Genomic DNA, 18377 nt, shown 5'->3' with positions numbered 1-18377 from the left:
ATTGTTGCCCCTGCTGGTTGAGGACCATTGTCTTGATGATGGCCTCAATTCCTCATCCTGCCCCCGGTTCGTGTCAACACCACACTCTCTCTCCTCCTCCAGTAGAAAACAATTTGCACTTGTTTTTGATGCTACTGCTGCTGGAGAAAGGAGGGGCACTCCCTACTTTGTTACTTATTGACTGTGGGTCTGTCACTATACTGGCTGCTGGACAATAGCCACTGCTGTCATAGACACCTCAGCCCCCCGACTACTCAACGAATGTCCCAGAAGTCTCTGAAGTACTCACAGTTTAATCCTGTCCCATTTTTTCCATCATATCCTCTGTTGCTCGAGCATACCTCTATACATCTTCACAAGCCTGTGAAGGAACAACCTGGACTTCAGCCTTATCTGCTAGTGCTAACAGAGACAAACTTAAAAAATGTTGCTTCATTTGATCCATATGCCTCTCTTCCACCTTTATGTAGCCCTCAATGTGCTGAGGTGCACTCACTGCCACTGGTGTGGCGATTATGCCTGAAGGTGCTGCTGCCATCAGCACATCTACTAAAGATGTCTCCTCACCAGCAGCTAGTGACTCTCGGGCATATGCCTGTAAAAGCCCAACCACCATTCCACCACCCAACAAAGTCAGGATATCTATGGAATTATAATGATAAACGCTCTTTCATGGTAAAGTTGGTTTTTCATTACAATTTTGAAATTTAGAAAGTTGGTATTTTCCTTCCCTTAGCCCTTTGTGCCTGCAGCCTATCTTTCGTCACATGACTGGGTATAGCTGACAGTTAGACTTTGTGAATTCCTTCCAGACAGTCACATAATAGAGGGATTAGGTGTGCCTCAATGGGCCATCTGCTGGCAGGATGGAGCGGAGCTGAGCACAGTCCCACTTGCAATTGAATAGGGTGTGCTCACCTTCACATAAAGGGTCTAAAGACCTCACAATGTCACTGCAGTCAGCTTGGAGCCAGGACAGAGGAGTCAGGAAATTCCATGCACTTTAAAGAACCTTTCAAGAAGCTTCTCCCACCTTCCAGAAGAAGAGCACCAGCGTCCAAAAATAGAACCTTCAGAGACCCTGTTCAGGTCACTACTAGACCTAAAAAGGACCTCTTAGAGTACTGCCTGCTGCTGTGACTTCCTGTGCACTCTGAAAGACTGCTGCTTTACCTGGGTGGATTGCTTTTCTGTCTGAATCCTACTTTGATCCTCAAAGGCGAACCCTACTGTTGAGCCCTGCATCTTAACCTGCTTCCAAGGACTAGTTTGCTGGCCTCCTGTTCGGAACCACAGGGAACCTAAAGGCTCCCGCCGTCTTGACCCCACACCTGGGCCAAGCCTGAGTGATTTCTGAACCCTAAAGAGGTGTCCCACCAGCCTTGGACCCTTGGTTGTGGTGCTAAATGTGCCCAGATGTCCATATGTCATAACTGAGGACTTAGAAGATTGTCCAGAAACTGCTCTGAGATTCAGAAGGAGACCTGGGAAAACCTGCTCGCCTTTCCAATCAAGGAAAATCGAGGTCAGATTAAGCATGGGCGAATTTTGCGAATTCACGATCCGCAAATTTGTGGATTTGCGAATTTGCGATCCGCAAAATTCGCGAATTTGTGCGAATTTGCGGATTTTTGTTTTTTGCGTGTTCGCAAGGTTTTTTGCGTGTTTGCAGGGTTTTGTGCGTGTTCGCTGGGCTTTTTGCGTCTTCGCAAGCCGCTTGAATAGCAAAGTTACCCATGCAGTCGTTTATGGGTGTAACGTCCTGAACGTCTCAGGATCGCTTAACAGACACGATAATGAGGACGCAACCACTTGTGTACGGTTAGTTATTTTAATGAAGGCAAAAATAATACAATAAGTAAACAAAAGATATAGTCACTGGAATCCTCCAGTCTTTCTACGTTACCAACCCACAGCACGGATGGTCCTAACCGTCCTCTGCAAATACGCCGGTCCCGGCGTATGCCAACAGAGGGCAGATATGCAATGGCCGAAAATGCCAATCGGTAGGCTGTGAGGGGCACAAAGAGTGAAGGGGAGAACAGAGGAGTCAGGGAAACACCCAGCCGGGGTCTCTACCTGAAGGGAGCAGCCGCTCAACCTCTTCCTCGTACTGCACCGGGACGCGAAGTCACCTCCTGGTGCTGCGTCACCGATGCCCACATCAAAGTAAGGTAACGGGACCGAGAGCAGCCGCTCGATCGATCCTGTGGACTTCCTAGTCTGTAACGCGGCAAACACCTCCCGGTGTGCATCACAGCTGGTAGTCCCTGTATCTCGGGTCGGGCTGGGAGCTACGGCTCCTACCAGCGCAAGTGCCAAGGCGCCTAGACTCAGCCGAGTCAAGGCGAAGCTCACTGGGTGTCCGGTAGAGCTTCTGGGTCAGAAACAGGTTACGCTTGGCAAGACACGGCCCAGGGAGTAACGACTCGACCTACCTCCGTTCTTGCCTGACTGGAGTACCACTCCGGAACGCTGCTCTTCACGAAGCAGGTATGTTGGTGGAAACACAATATCCGACAGTGTTCTTCCTCCAGGTTCCTCCTTTTATAGGGCGTGTTTCCTTGAGTTATGTAACGGCTCTCCCGTTTACATAACATTCTACTCGCTAAGCATCCTGGGATTCGTAGTCCGTGTTTTCTGGTGCTGGTTTACCCCTTCCTGACGGGAATTCTTGACAGTACATCCTCCCTCTCTCAGCGGCTCCCCACGGGGCCAGAGCTGGAAGGAAACCGTCGATGAAACAACGAGAACAAGCGCGGAGCATGGACCCCTTCAGCCGGTTCCCATGATTGCTCCTCCGGGCCATAGCCTTTCCAAGCCACCAGGTACCACAGCTTGCCCCTACACCATTTGGACGCCAGTATGCCCGATACCTCATACTCCACCTCCGATTCCACGCATATCGGCCTAGGTGTCTCAGACTGCTTGGAGGTTGCTGGTTTAATCAATGATACGTGAAAGACTGGGTGTATCCGCAACGACTGGGTTAAACACACCTTCACGTTCACTGGACCAATACACTTGGAAATCCGATAGGGGCCCATGAACCTGGGATGGAACACACTGTTCTTACGAAATCGCATGTTTCTTGTGGATATCCATACAAAGTCTCCAGTACGGTACAGTGGCCCTGGCCTTCTCTTCCTGTCAGTCGTAGCCTTGTACCTTTTCTTGGCTTCTATCAGGACAGCCTTTGAACGCATCAATGCGCCCTTAATGCGTGCTACCCTGTCCGCCGTGGCGGGAATCCTGTCTTCTTTGAGAGGATGGAGAAATGGCAAGAACCTGGGATGCTGGCCATAGTTGCTGTAGAACGGAGATGACTGGGTGGAGCTGTGAGTGGCGTTGTTGTATGCTATCTCCGCTACCCATAGCAAGTCAACCCATTCCTCTTTACCCTGGTCCACAAAACATCGCAGATACTGCTTGAGCGTTTGGTTCAGGCGCTCGGTTTGGCCATCCGTTTGAGGGTGGTAGCTGGTGGACAGGGCGGTTTTGACGTGCAGCGCCGTGCACCATGTTTTCCAGAACTGCGCCGTGAATTGCGACCCCCGGTCTGACACTATCACCCCTGGCAATCCATGTAGTCATACCACATTCTTCAGGAGTAGTGACGCCAATTCACCGGCTGTAAGGACTCTTTTGCTGGGGATGAAGTGTCCCATCTTCGTCAAATAGTCCACAAACACCAGGATCGTTGTCATCCCCTGGTCTACTGGTAGACCCACCACGAAGTCCAGTGATATGTTATCCCACGGTCTATCCGGGTTCGGAAGTGGACGGAGTAGCCCCTGGGGTCGGCCGTGGTCGGCCTTCATGGTAGCACATGTAGGACAAGCCTGTCCCCACCTCCTGACATCCACTCTCATGGTGGGCCACCAGAAATGCCGCCCCATGCTAGTCATCGTTTTTTCGAAGCCCAAATGACCTGCACATGGAGAGTCATGGCACCAGACGAATGCTTGTTTCCTTAATCTAGGCGTGGGTATCAGTAGGCACCTGCCTTTCAGGGGTATCCCATCCTTCACCTGCCATTCTTTGTGACTGAGGAGCCACCTTTGCCATGCGAATGAACGGATCCCTCTCTGGATTCCCCTCAGGAATGTATCCGGCTGGATAACTCCTAATACCATCTGAGGGGGAGCGATGGAATGTTCGGCAATAGGCATCGGCTTTTTAACAGCAGATTGACGCGACAGGGCGTCTGCCTTCCGGTTTTCCATCCCAGGCCGATACGTGATGTGGAAGTTGAACCCTGCAAAGAATATCATCCACCTCAACTGCCTGGGAGAAAGGTGTCTTGCGGCCGTCATGAACTGCAGGTTCCTATGGTCCATATACACCGAAACCACATGCCTTGCCCCCATCAACCAATGCCTCCATTCGGTGAAGGCGTCCTTAATAGCGAGAAGCTCTTTCTCCGCTATGTGGTAGTTGCGTTCGGCGTCGTTAAGTTTACGGGACATGTACGCAGCAGGATGAAGCACCCCTGTGTCCTGATTACGTTGGGACAGGATAGCCCCCAGCACCACATCTGACGCGTCCGCTTCCACCACGTAGGGGAGATCCAGATCAGGGTGAGCCAACACCGGTGCCTTACCAAAGGTGCTTTTCAGGGTCATAAAGGCTGCGTTCACTTCTGGGGACCAGATGAACTCCTTGGACTTCCTCAGCAGCTGTGTGATTGGGGCCACCAACCCGGAAAATCCATCTATAAACCGCCTGTAAAAGTTGGCGAAGCCAATGAAACTTTGGACATCTTTCACTCCTTGAGGCACCGGCCACTCTTTCACTGCCTTGATTTTGCGTTCTGCCATCTCCTGTCCATCCAGACTCAGCATCACCCTGAGGAATTCCACAGATGTGACGTGGAAATCACACTTGCTGAGTTTGCAAAAAAGCATATTCTCCCTCAGCTTTTGGAGTACTGTTTTGACGTGGTGTACGTGCTCTTCCACATTGGACGAATAGATGAGGATGTCATCTATATATACTACTACGTATATATCCAGCACCTCTCGAAATACCTCATTCAGAAAGTACTGAAAGGCTGCAGGGGCGTTGCACAGGCCGAACGGCATGACGAGGTACTCGAAAAGGCCGAACCTGGTCTTAAAGGCGGTCTTCCACTCGTCCCAGTCTCTCTTGCGCACGAGATGGTATGCCCCCTTTAGATCCAACTTAGTGTAGATACGAGCTTTCTTGACCTGCTCCAAAAGAACACTGATGAGAGGCAAAGGGTACCGATTCTTGATGGTTATCGCATTTAACGCCCTAAAGTCCACACAGGCTCTCAGCTCCCCGTTGGTCTTTGGGATGAAGAAGAGTGGTGAGGCGGCCGGGGACTTGGACGGACGGATGAATCCTAGTTTGAGGAGTTTATCCAGGTACCCCCGGAGATGCACGTTTTCTGGTTCCGTCAGGGCATACAGCCTGCCACTGGGAACGCTTGCCCCTGGCACCAGGTCGATCTGGCAGTCAAACAGTCTATGCGGCGGGAGTACCTCTGCCTTGACTTCTTTGAAGACGTCCTCGAAACTGCGATAGTGTAGAGGGAGTGCCACATCTTTCTCAGCCGCTGTAGCCACCGTCTGTCTCCCGCTCTCTTCTGCGTCAGGTGATTCTGGTCGCATTCCACAATGCAGGGTGCAATATGGTGACGTCATTTCGATGCGATGCGTTGGCCAATCCACAGAGGGGTTGTGCTTCTGTAGCCACGGCAATCCCAATATGACACCGTATTGGGGTGCTCTGATGATGTTAAAATCAATTTGTTCCAAATGGTTCCTTCCATATCTCACCGGAAGGACCCCCGTGTGCTGCCCGATGGGCCCCGTCACCAATCGCCTCCCGTCTACAGCATAGACGTCTTCGGGTACAGCTTTGGGAAGAAGCACTAGCCCTAGCCTGCATGCCTCGTTGTAGTCCATAAACATGCCTGTGGCCCCTGAATCCACCATGGCTACAACGGGTATCCACTGGTCGTGCACTCCCACGTGCACCGTGAGAAATAGGTGTCGTTGTCCTTTCGTGACCGAGTTGGATAGTGAAGGGATGGATGCGTGACTCCGAGATGCCCCTTCATTGGTCTGGGAGTCCTCTAGTTTTCCGCCGGTACATCCACCACGGCTGTTACCGACCGGTTGGCCCGATAACGTGATGTCTTCGGTTTGGCAGGGCATTCACGTACGTAGTGGCCTTTTTTGCCACAATATAGGCACAATCCTTGTTTACGGCGTGACTCTTTCTCCGTGGCTGTGAGACTCGCTCGTATTGCGCTAATGTCCATGGGTTCTCCCTTGCATGCGGTGGAGGTTTCGGGACTTCCCACCATCACATATGATGGAAGGGCTCTTCCTTTTCTCCCATGATCCCCCTTTCTTTCGTTTAGCCTAGGTTCCAACCCCAATACCAGGTTGATAAGGCCTTCACATGTCTTGGGTTGCGGGTCAATATGAGCCACGGCATCCTTGAGCTCATCGCACAGCCCTTGATGAAAGAGCGCCGTTTGTTTAGCAACAGGCCACTTGGTTTCCGCAACCAACCTACGGAACGCGTTGAGATACTGTACCAAGTCGTTGGATCCCTGTCTCAACTCGAGCATTTCACGGTCTGCCGTGTACGAGTCTGCCCTTCAGTCGAATACCTTCAGGAATTCATCGCGGAAAGCACCCCAGTCACATAAGATGGGGTCGTCCCTGCTCACCAGAGGTACGGCCCACTGTGCCGCGTTTCCAGCCAAATAGGAAATAAGGAAAGCCACCCGGGCCTGACTCGTAGGGAACGCCTTTGGTTTGCACGATAGATGTAGCGCCACTTGTGTGAGGAATACCTGCACCGTGCTGGGGTCCCCACTGTATCTCTCCGGTGTTGCCAAGGGTATGGCAACCGGCATCTCCACTACTACCGCAGGGTTTTGGTTCGTGAGGGAGGTGCTGGGCGTGAGCGGGTCCATCTGTATAGCATCCAGTCTGGCTTTTACATCGGCAGTTTCTTGCCTAGAGGCTGCCAATTCAACTTGCATGGCAGCTAAAGCAGCCAGCACGTCATCAAGTGTTGCCATGTCTGTTATCGACCAGGAGACAGTTAGTGTTTATACAGGTCGGATATTTTGTAACGTCCTGAACGTCTCAGGATCGTTTAACAGACACGATAATGAGGACGGAACCACTTGTGTACGGTTAGTTATTTTAATGAAGGCAAAAATAATACAATAAGTAAACAAAAGATATAGTCACTGGAATCCTCCAGTCTTTCTACGTTACCAACCCACAGCACGGATGGTCCTAACGGTCCTCTGCAAATACGCCGGTCCCGGCGTATGCCAACAGAAGGCAGATATGCAGTGGCCGAAAATGCCAATCGGTAGGCTGTGAGGGGCACGAAGAGTGAAGGGGAGAACAGAGGAGTCAGGGAAACACCCAGCCGGGGTCTCTACCTGAAGGGAGCAGCCGCTCAACCTCTTCCTCGTACTGCACCGGGACGCGAAGTCACCTCCTGGTGCTGCGTCACCGATGCCCAAATCAAAGTAAGGTAACGGGACTGAGAGCAGCCGCTCGATCGATCCTGTGGACTTCCTAGTCTGTAACGCGGCAAACACCTCCCGGTGTGCGTCACAGCTGGTAGTCCCTGTATCTCGGGTCGGGCTGGGAGCTACGGCTCCTACCAGCGCAAGTGCCAAGGCGCCTAGACTCAGCCGAGTCAAGGCGAAGCTCAATGGGTGTCCGGTAGAGCTTCCGGGTCAGAAACAGGTTACGCTTGGCAAGACACGGCCCAGGGAGTAACGACTCGACCTACCTCCGTTCTTGCCTGACTGGAGTACCACTCCGGAACGCTGCTCTTCACGAAGCAGGTATGTCGGTGGAAACACAATATCCGACAGTGTTCTTCCTCCAGGTTCCTCCTTTTATAGGGCGTGTTTCCTTGAGTTATGTAACGGCTCTCCCATTTACATAACATTCTACTCGCTAAGCATCCTGGGATTCGTAGTCCGTGTTTTCTGGTGCTGGTTTACCCCTTCCTGACGGGAATTCTAGACAATGGGAGAGGGAGAGAGAGATAGATAGATAGATAGATAGATAGATAGATAGATAGATAGATAGATAGATAGAAAGAGAGAGAAAGAGAGGGAAAGAGAGAGGGAGAGAGAGAACGAGAGAAAGAAAGAGAGGCCGGATCTCTGAAGGGCCAGATTCCTGAGTTGCCCCTACAGAACATACAGCTTTTTATTTTTAGCAAAATGCATATGAAAATTGTGCTGTAAAGGTCTCTTTTAGTTTAACCCCTCCTGACAACTCAAAATGGGTGTATTTGCCATCCTCTCCCTTCTTCCTGTTTTTTATGTCTGTAAGTGCTTCCTGATGAGGTTTAATTCCTTGGACAGGTGCCTCGTTGCCTACTTGTAACTATTCTCTGACCCTGCTTCAAGGGTCAGAGCAGGGTCAGAGAATAGTTGCAAGTAGGCAACGAGGCGCCAGGAAGCAATTAGCAGCAGGTGTCCAAGTTGAAGTTAATTTGTTTGTAACCCTTTTGTAAAAGGTTACAAAGAAATTAGGTTCAACTTTTGCACCTGCTGCTGTAACCCTTGCTTGGCTGAAAATTCGTCCCCGCTAATTCGCGGACTTTACCGCGATTTCGCAAGATTCGCGGATCGCGAAATCGCAGAAAATCCGCAAATTCGCCCACGAAACAGATTTTACGCCCACCCTTAGGTCAGATGGACTTCTCTGCAGCATCAAATCCTTTTCACCGGTCCTTCAATAAAGGGGTATCTGACCTTGTGGAACTGTCTTCAGCTACAGTAGGAGATTTTTTTACTTCTATTTTGGTGACTGAATCTGAATGTGGAAATCTTCACAGCGGCTGTTAGAATTGGGGGTCTCTGGTTGGCACAGGTAGGTACTTGTGACAAGCAGGGACCCTCTCCTATAATCAGGGCTAGGGAATTACTCTCTCAAAATAACCCCTGCTCACCCTCTAGGCGGCGTGGCGCGAGCAGTCAAGGCTTATTTTAGAGGCGATGTAAGTTAAGCAGTTGTGACCACATACAGTAACCCAAATGGACACCACACAGGTTTTATATAAAAAATAAGTATACTTTATATAGAGTTATCACAAGACCAATAAACGACAAAAAGAATCCACAGTACTATCAAGTTTCAAGAGTTCAGGTTAAAAAGGCTTAATTCAAGGTTCTGTGCGAGTCGGTAGCCTTGTCCGGCTACACCATTGCTGAAAACAACACAGAGTCTAACAAATCCAGCGGACCTCGTCAGTCGGGCCCACTCAAATGTCGACAGACTCAGTCATAGTACCTTTTCCTTGAGGCGGCCAGCACGGATGTGCGAACCGGTTCCGGGGTTCGTCGCTGTGTAGAAAAAGAAAGCGTTGCATGTCACAGTGTCCTTCCAGTCGCAGTGCAGGCTACGGCTCATTGATGGAGTCGAGACGGAGTCGTTACGCTCAGAGCTTGCATTGTTCAATGCGGACGTTGCTCATTGCGGTGCTTCCAGCTTTATAGTGTGGCGACAGAGCCGGAGTTCGGAAGCAGTCGTCGATCAGTCCGGACAGCGGTGCAAGTTGGACGGAGGGTCGCAAAGCGTGTCAGGCGGTGCCCAACTCCGTTGCAGTCACAGGACTCCAAGTCAGCAGCTGTGACCGCGTCGGTCAGACCAGTTCGATTTGGTGTAGCGAGGCGTTACACCTCACGGTATCCTTAAGTCGCGGTGCAGGCAACGGTTCGTTGATGGAATCAGTGAGCGCGGAGCATGCATTGTTCAAGGCAGACGTTGCTTGGTGCGGTGCCTACAGGACACCGGTTGTCGTGAGAGTCGGTCACAGCTCCCTGCCTCTGTAGCCACTTGTTTCCAGCAGCAATTCACAAAGGCTGATGAAGTCCACTGGTCCTGGGATTTCGGTAAGGGGGGCAAGCTCTCTTCCAAGCCCCTGGATATCTTTGCACAAGTTGAAAGAAAAGTCCAAAGTTCTTTCTCCTCTCTTTGGCAGTCAAGCAACCACTGCAGGCCAATCCCCCAAGCATCACTTCAGCTTGGGAATAGTCTCTCCTCAGTTTCTTCAGGTTCCTTCTCCTCAGCAGAGGTTTTGTCTTTTAAGTCCAGGAGTGATCTAATTTCATTGGATCAGGGTCCCAATACTTATACCCAAAATCCTTTGTTCTCTGAGAGGAGAGGGGCCCGTGCCCAGTTCGAGCCAGTTTTGAAGCACTCTGTTTACCAGACTTCTCCTTTCCTATCACAGCGCAGGGCAGGCACATCAGACGCCCCACAGGAGGTGGAGCCAGCATTGTGGAAGGCAAGTACAGCCCTGGAGCACTTTGTTGACAGTCTTCCTTCTCTTCTTTCAGTGTGCAGGGCAAAGACATCAGATGCACAACAGGGGGTGGAGCCAGCATTGTAGAGGGAAGGCCCAGCCCTATTCAGGGCCCAGGTGCAACTCCTCCCTCCCATCTAGATGCCGATCTCCATATTCACCACCGGGCAGCCCCAGCCTGTCTCCTGGAATTCCCCAGCCTTGTCACACACAAACCCAAAGTGGTATTTGCAAACACAGATTATTAAAATAAACTTCACTAAAAGATGTATTTTATTATTCTGAGTCCAGTCATACTAAACTCGAATTTCTACCATGTTCTCTGACTCTGCTAGGATTATAAAGTGTAATAATTCTAACAGCTCATTCTGGCCTTTGAGAACAGGTAGCATTGCAATAGTGAAAAACGAAAATGGCTGTAATTCACTATTAGGACATGCCACACACATCAGGGCTTGTCCTACCTTGTACTTACAATGCACCCTGCCCGTGGGCCTACCATAGGAGTGACAAATACAAAGTCAAGGTAAGGTTTAGGGACTGGCAAGTGGGTGCACTTGCCCAGTCAGCATGACAGTACCAGACTGCATACAGGCTCTGCACTGGCAGACCTTAGACACATTTTGCAAGTACGCTTCTGTGGGTGGCACAACCAGTGCTGGAAGCCCACTGGTAGCATTTGGATTTACACGCCCTTGGCACACTCAGTGCACTGTACTAGGGTCTGACAAGTAAAACAGAGATCCAATCATGGAAACACTAATCAATACATCAATTTACAGTGGAGAGCACTCGCATTGTGGCACTGGACAGCATTGGCACAGTGCCCAAAGCATCTAACACCAGCAAAAACACATGAGGCAACAGCCAAAATGGAAGGGAGACCCACGCCAATGGTGCCAGGTCTAACAGCAGCTTCATCCCAAGGCCATCCAATGATGACCCTCTCTCCTCGGATATCTCCACCAGCTTTGCCCAACTAAACTCTACATTCTCAGACAATTGTTCCAAGAATTTCTTCTAGGTAGTCTTAGATAGGCTCTATATGCTCCTGTTCCTAAAGCTGCAATTCCAATGTGGTATATATTAACTCAGAAAATCTATGAGTTTGTGTATGAGATCTGTACAGCACAGCTCAGAAACATGAAGAGGCAATCATTGCTCTGTGTTTCCTGGTTTTTGCTTTGGATGGCCCAGTTTTATCACAAATGGGTGCATGTACCCATTGTGAGCCTGTATACTGACATCAATTGAGTTCATCATGCAGCCCCAAGATCACCAGGTTCAGCATTCATTCCTACTACTTCCATATTAAAAGGAAATGTGGAATTGATGGTGCCAAAACACTTGCCATGAATTTATCTCATTCTTTCCTTCAATATGCAAAATTCAATGGAACAGTGCATGTTGTACATAACACAAAGATAAAGTGCCTTATGCAACTCTCACAACTCCCTAGCAGGAGCACAAGTCCCTGGACTGCCTTCAAATGAACAAAGCTTGTTAAAAATAAATGCATAGCAGTCCATACTCTGACTTACAAATAAACACAAATTCCATAGGCACAGCCCAAGAACAAAGTTCATTAATGGTGGGTACACTGTACAGCCAAATGATCGAAAAGTCTGCCGCAGGTCATGGAGTGTTTTAACGACCTCAGCTGCTGCTTCATACAGCAATAAAGTTTATTGTTACCAAAGTACTTGGTTAGTTATCACCAAAGAACCTACAGCTGAAAGCATGCTCATTAATCTCTGAGAGGGCTTGTCCCCTAAGATCAGGTTGGGAAAGAAAAGGCCCAGTTCATATAGTAAATATAGGTTCATTAGCTCACTATCTTCTTGGTACCTAGAAACAAATAACAAGGCAGTGTGACACTGGCTTGAAACAGGAGCACTGAAAACCACATATTATATATTTCCTTTCCTTATTGTGAAACCTTAAATCAGCCTAACTTTACCATTTGTTTGAAGACGACAGTAGCAGGAAGTTGTTTTAAATGCACATCTCTGTTGCAATCAATTTTTAAGGTTGTGCAAACACATCACCACGAAGCACACTCTTAAAATGGAGTGCATCAAGCCTTCTTGAAAGAGGAGATTGAGAGAAGGGAAATTAGACTGACATGAAGGATACAGACGTTATGAAATGTTAATTGAAAGAGCAAATTAAAGCAAAGAGTTCAGGGGTAGGTTAGGAGTAGGATAGAAGGATAGAAGGAAGGTAAAATTGACAATAGGAATATTTGAGAGAAGAATTTGAATAAAAGCAAACTTCTTTGTAGCACTGTGAAAACACCCATCAGATGATGTTTACAGAACAGAGACAGTATACATCAATAACCCCTGGTTTTACAATTCTTGAAAACATAGAAAAACAGTAGTCAAACTCCTTTGAATTCACAACAAACTCAAATTGAAAACAGTAAAGCCTAAATTTGACCCATTTTTTTTTACTAAACTGACATTGTTATCTGGCTTTATGCCAAAACGGGCTGTGTATAGCCCCCAATGCCAAATCTGCAGTCCTTTGCTGGGGTGGGACTCCAGCCTGCACCTGTGCACCTGTGAGTGGGAGGGGCCTCACTTCCCCTAATATTGATGCCTGTCTCGCACAGCGAAGGCCCATCTGCGCTCGTCAGCGTCAAAAGTCAGCTGGCTGATCCCAGTCTCTTGGTTTTTTCCATTTTAATCTCCCTGCAAATAAACTTGGGCCAATCACCTGCGAACAAGTGCTCCCAGAGCCAGCAAAGTTTCAAGAATTTAAATCTGTTGCAATCCCAAGATGGGAAAGAGAAAGGGGAGCCATTTAAACCTAACAAGGGAAAAGGGTGAGGCCCAATTTAATACAATTAAATTAAAAGCTATTTAACTTCTGTTATGGGTGCCATTGAAAGCGAGATCAACAGGGTTGAGGCAAGGATGGACTCAGCAATAAAATAGACTGGCTTTACTGTCTCTAAAACTACATATGATGACCAAACTGAATCTATACAGAAAGGCTTTGTCAGTCAGCCCACGCCCAAGTATTTAAAGAGCACCGATCACTACATTTCGTAGAGAAATCTGAACGCACTCCTCGCTCGATTTCCAACCCTTGTGTGGACACAGATCATAGATATGCAAACGTTATCTGCACTTGAAGTCATATCTAGGTTGGACAGTCCCCCACTTCAGAAAAGCAGACAAGACTTGAATAAAGATAAATCACAAAAGCTCATCCACCCTGAACCTTATTCCCGCTCTCTGCTCATACATGGCTCAAATAAAAAGAAAAATCCAGGGAAAAAACATACCAGAAGGACTCCTGAAGGTGACCTTGACATAAAGAAACCTGACATGAACTATCCGGTCAGCTTTGATCATCTGGTTGAACAGCTAAATTCCATAATCAAATTATGTTCTGGGACAGTTGAAAAATGAACTCTCTTAGGGGGAAAGATTGACAATGGAATATTGGCTCAAAAAAGGCTTATAGGTAGAGTGGCTGCCTTTGAAGAGCAGGGGAACTCTCAAGGAACTCAAAAGATAAACATTGGGCATCCAAATAAAGATCATGTCACCAGACAAATAGAAGAATTAAGGCATATGCAAGTCCCAAACTCTGAAACCCTATTGCCATTTGTGCAACCCTCAGTTAAATAAGTGGTACGAGTATCACGGGACACTGATCATAGGGACACTGATCACAGAGTGTTTCACACATTAAATAGTGTTAATCAACTGGATGCAAAGGATATGCCAGCCCATATCCCACCGGTGTGTAGCTCTTACATAATAGTATTGGAGAATGTTCCCTCGCTCTGGCAGGTGCAGTATGAATCCTATGTATCTTTCGTGAGTGAAGTCTCCTTCCGGCTGAAGAGAAACTCTAAATGGTCAAGTGATCTTTTCAGGTAAATTTTTTCCACAATAGAGTTTCCTGGGTGGGCTTAGCTCAAAGTAATCACCTTGGATTGTATAATCATAAATTAGAGAAATCCGAGTTTGGTTCGAGCTCTATCACATCACCTCCCCCAAAATATTTCTTCTTCTGAGGGTGTTAGAGCACAACCCCTAGGATATTTTTATCAGCCGAGAGCCTGTGTACTGACAGTGCACTAAAATAGACCATCACAGCTAAGCCACACAACAGATGAAACCGTTTTTTCAAGATCACAAAATGGTTCAAACGACGTATGAAGGTGAGACTAACAGAACACAAATCGAACATCCGTTTAAAGAACATGAAATCATCTCTGTCAGCCCACTTCGTGGAAGAGCAACATAATATCTCTCAACTTAAATTTATCATCCTGGTAAATGTTTGTAAAACAGAAGGAAGGGACGATACGAAACATCTACTCAGAAGAGAAAACTCCTGGATACAGAGACTTTCTACCCTGAAGCCTTTTGGCTTAAATGATAGAATCGAAATGTCATGCTACCTATAAGGAATTCTTAATGGACTACAATGTAGTAACTGTGACCGTTCACACAGATTAACTTTACAATGATATTTTACTTTATCATGTTTCTTTCGGTTTTCTGTACGTATTCTTTATATATTCTTTATGCACACTTTGAGGTAACACATGGGATGATCTCGCCATCACAGCGTGATTACATGCTAAAGTGTCCCTACATACATCTAGAAACCCCTAGTTCAGATGGATCAAGCCGACTAACTGTACATTCAATACACGAGTTCGAATTCTTATAATGCATGCTATTCTTATTTTTTCATCTTAGCATTTTTATCGTACTCGGATAAATCTCAATTATTTACCTAGAGACCCCACATATTACCGGCGCTTTTTTACGCACCAGGTGCTCACTACAACTTGGACATCACAAACCATAGTCTGTTTTCCAGGCTATTGATCACGTGAACGCAACCATGTTTACATCCTAAATGCGGCTACCGGCATCCTCGCTCTATGCCGGCGTTCGTAAGGAGTCAGCGGATTTGAAACCTCACCGAAGCATAACCCTTCAGTTTTAAGGTTAGTTAACCTAACGAGCCACCATATTTCCTTGCGCTCAGATTCATGAGGAGCGATTTGTTTATATTGATCCGGCGGTTTTTTCTGTTTGTTTTAGCTTTCACTCAGCTCCAAGTACCATCAGGCAGAAAGTGACGATAGGCTTGTAAGTGACACTACTTTCTTCCAATTCACTTTTTTCTTTGAAATTCAAGGCCCACGGGTTATTTAAGGTGCCACATTAACGTTGACACTCCCCAGTTTTACTTTACATAAACCTCTCGTGAACTTTGTTATATGAGACACACAATAGGTTTATTAACACGTTGTTTATGTACATTTCTTTTAGTGTCTGTTCCCTGATGAAGGGCATCCAGTAATGCCCGAAATGCATTGGATCTGCAAATAAGACATTGCCTGAGGTTAAAAATGTTTACAAGAAGGAATTACTAATGAATGAAAACTATAATGAATGAACATATGAATAAATAATATGTGAAGGAACCAATTTACAAAATTAGTGTGGAACTCTCTTTCTGGTAAGGAGATATGAGTGTGTGCCTAAAGGGATGGAGCTAGTGATCCACTAGCCTCACATTAAACTATTGTTAGAATGTTACCATGTTTAAGGGAGTGGGCACAAGCACTTTAGACACTGGTTAGCAGTGGAAAAGTGCACAGAGTCCTGAAGCCAACAACAATTAATTTAGTAACACAGGAGGGGAGAAAGTGTAAAGTTTGGGGAAAGATCACTTTAAGACTGACATGTCTAGAATACAGACTTAAGCAAATATTATTGACTTCCACTGGCCGTTTGAGAGCAGTTTCAAAAACTACTCCTATCCTTGTTCAATTGTTCCTTCATAAGATGAGGTACTGGTGTCACCTGCTGCCCCCTTGGCATTGCTCCATCCTTGAACATAATCATCCTTTCAGCAGTTCTAAATCGTTATCCAACACTTACAAGTATCTGTTCCTTGGCCTTCTGACGCCATGTCCTTTTCTTTTTAAACACCACCTCCAAATGCAACATTCCTACATAAAGCTATTTAACCCTTCAATAGCCACGTCCTCCAACTCCTCCATACGTTCTGCACATATCTTTTTAAAGTCTTTGAAACTCAAAAATGTACATGAAGACAGGGTACCCTTCAGCCCTTTAATGCCTCTTCTATCTAGCTTCACATCACATTCTTGAATAATCACCAATTATTGGCTAGACAATCCAAAAATGTTATCCGCCCTCTCCCATTACTTTCACTTCGCACTTGTTGAAATTTGTTCATTTTGCATAGCCTAGCACAGAGTTATTCAAACTGTGGGGGCACAATGTCATCTCAGGGGGGTGCGCACTCCACCATAAAATTTCACCTTTCATTGTTTCCCACGGCGGAGAGGCAGAGTGGAGCTGCAGGGGCCCTAAGAAGGGGTGAAGACCATCAAAGCCTAATTAACAAGCAAAAGGTCTTTAAAAGACCTGTGAAGAGACGGCAAAACAGCAGGTGAAAAGGAGGGCAGACTATTCAGAAGTAATGTTGAAATATCCCGCCTTCATTCGGTAACGTAAACATCCAATTAGCAGGGAGTATAGGAGTCTCGAAGACCTTTCCGGTTTTTTATATAGGCGCAATAAAATACATTTGTTGACAAGAAACGTTGGTGCGTGAAGAGGAGCGGAGATTAGCAAAACCGGAGATGGAGTGCGAAAACAAAGAGGGGCCCAAGTTCAAAAAGAAGACCGTGAATAAGCTACTACAGCTCAATTTCAAAGATGATAACATTAGAGTCAGTAATGATGCTCTGCTTCTGATGTCTGAGATGCTGAACATTTTCGTCCGAGAGGCGGCAGCTCGGGCAGCAAGACAGGCTGAAGCAGAGGAGGTCTCAATTGTTGACATTATATATCTGGAGAAGGTGCTACCGCAGCTGCTTCTGGATTTTTAAGGATACAGCACTTCTTTATTCTATGGCAGCGCTTCACTTTCACCTTGTTCTCCAGGGTTCAGCCTTCGCAGTGTTCCAAAGTGCCTTTTGTGTCAAGAAGGGCTACCCCTACAGGAAGAGTGAGCCAGAATGAAACCTCCCCTCCCCGCCGTATACCACATCAAGTAGAACCACCCATTGGTTCATATCCCTTTAACGTTGGCAAGAGGCTCACCTGGGTATTGTTTTGCTGCCTGATCCATACTGCACTGCAAGTTCTAGCTCAGCGCCTCTCGGACACACTTAAACCAGATGAATGCTCCTCTTTTATCCACACTGCCCTGCATTGGGGCCACCAGCGGACCCTTCTATTCCCTCTGCCCACTCAGCGCAGAGCGTCTCTTACTCGCTTGATGTGCCACTTGCTGCTTCACTCCAAACTGCCCTCTTTTAAGTTAGCTACCGTCCATTCCCAATTTGGGCCAGTGCAGACCTCTCCTCTCCTCTTCTGGTCACAAACTGTCCTGCTTTTTTCCCGCCTGTGAAGTACTCGGGTGCGGGTGTGTGTGCCCTGCGAAGCTGTCTCATCCCGGGCTGCCACCCACAGACGCAGGAGGGGGGGAGAAGCCCTTTAAGTCCAATGGGCATTCCACACCTGTTCTTCACCCATTTCAAATGGGGCTTTTGGAATAGAGACCAGCAACCAATTAGCATATAGGAATGTCACCACTGACGTGCCACCAATAAAGAGGACAGCACCATAGATGGCAGGAAGTGTCGTGAAATTTGCGTGCACAAAGCTCCTGCATATTACTACCTTTTGGTAGTGTGGCACTTCTTCACTCTTGCTGTTTGCCCTGCGTGCTGCCTCGCTTTGAAGGATTATGCCTCTGAGCATTTTAAAATCACCAATAGTAAGTCAGATCTGAAGAGAAGCGAACAGACAGTCCTTCATAGGGCATCTGCTTACCTGAAAGTAGTATGTTCACTTTCGGTTTCACAACATAGTGAACATCGCATACTCCCTGTATCCTATTTTTGACTGTCTCACATAATGTCTGCCTCTTTCTTTAGTTCCATTGTTTATTTATTTGGGAGTTTTATAACCCCCTGCCAGTAAACGTTTGGCTACTTCACTGGGCAGTTTTGATTTAAGCCT

At 47.3% G+C, this 18377-nt stretch overlaps 1 pseudogene; it reads left to right on the top strand.

Annotated features, from left to right (window-relative positions):
- Window positions 1–16990: 16990 nt before the first annotated feature.
- LOC147711297 (centromere protein X pseudogene) lies at window positions 16991–17239 on the top strand (annotated as a pseudogene).
- Window positions 17240–18377: the final 1138 nt, after the last annotated feature.

The sequence above is a fragment of the Lissotriton vulgaris genome, chromosome 5, assembly GCF_964263255.1.
Source record: "Lissotriton vulgaris chromosome 5, aLisVul1.2, whole genome shotgun sequence".
Taxonomy (NCBI): domain Eukaryota; kingdom Metazoa; phylum Chordata; class Amphibia; order Caudata; family Salamandridae; genus Lissotriton; species Lissotriton vulgaris.
This window is presented reverse-complemented; position numbering and strand designations above follow the sequence as displayed.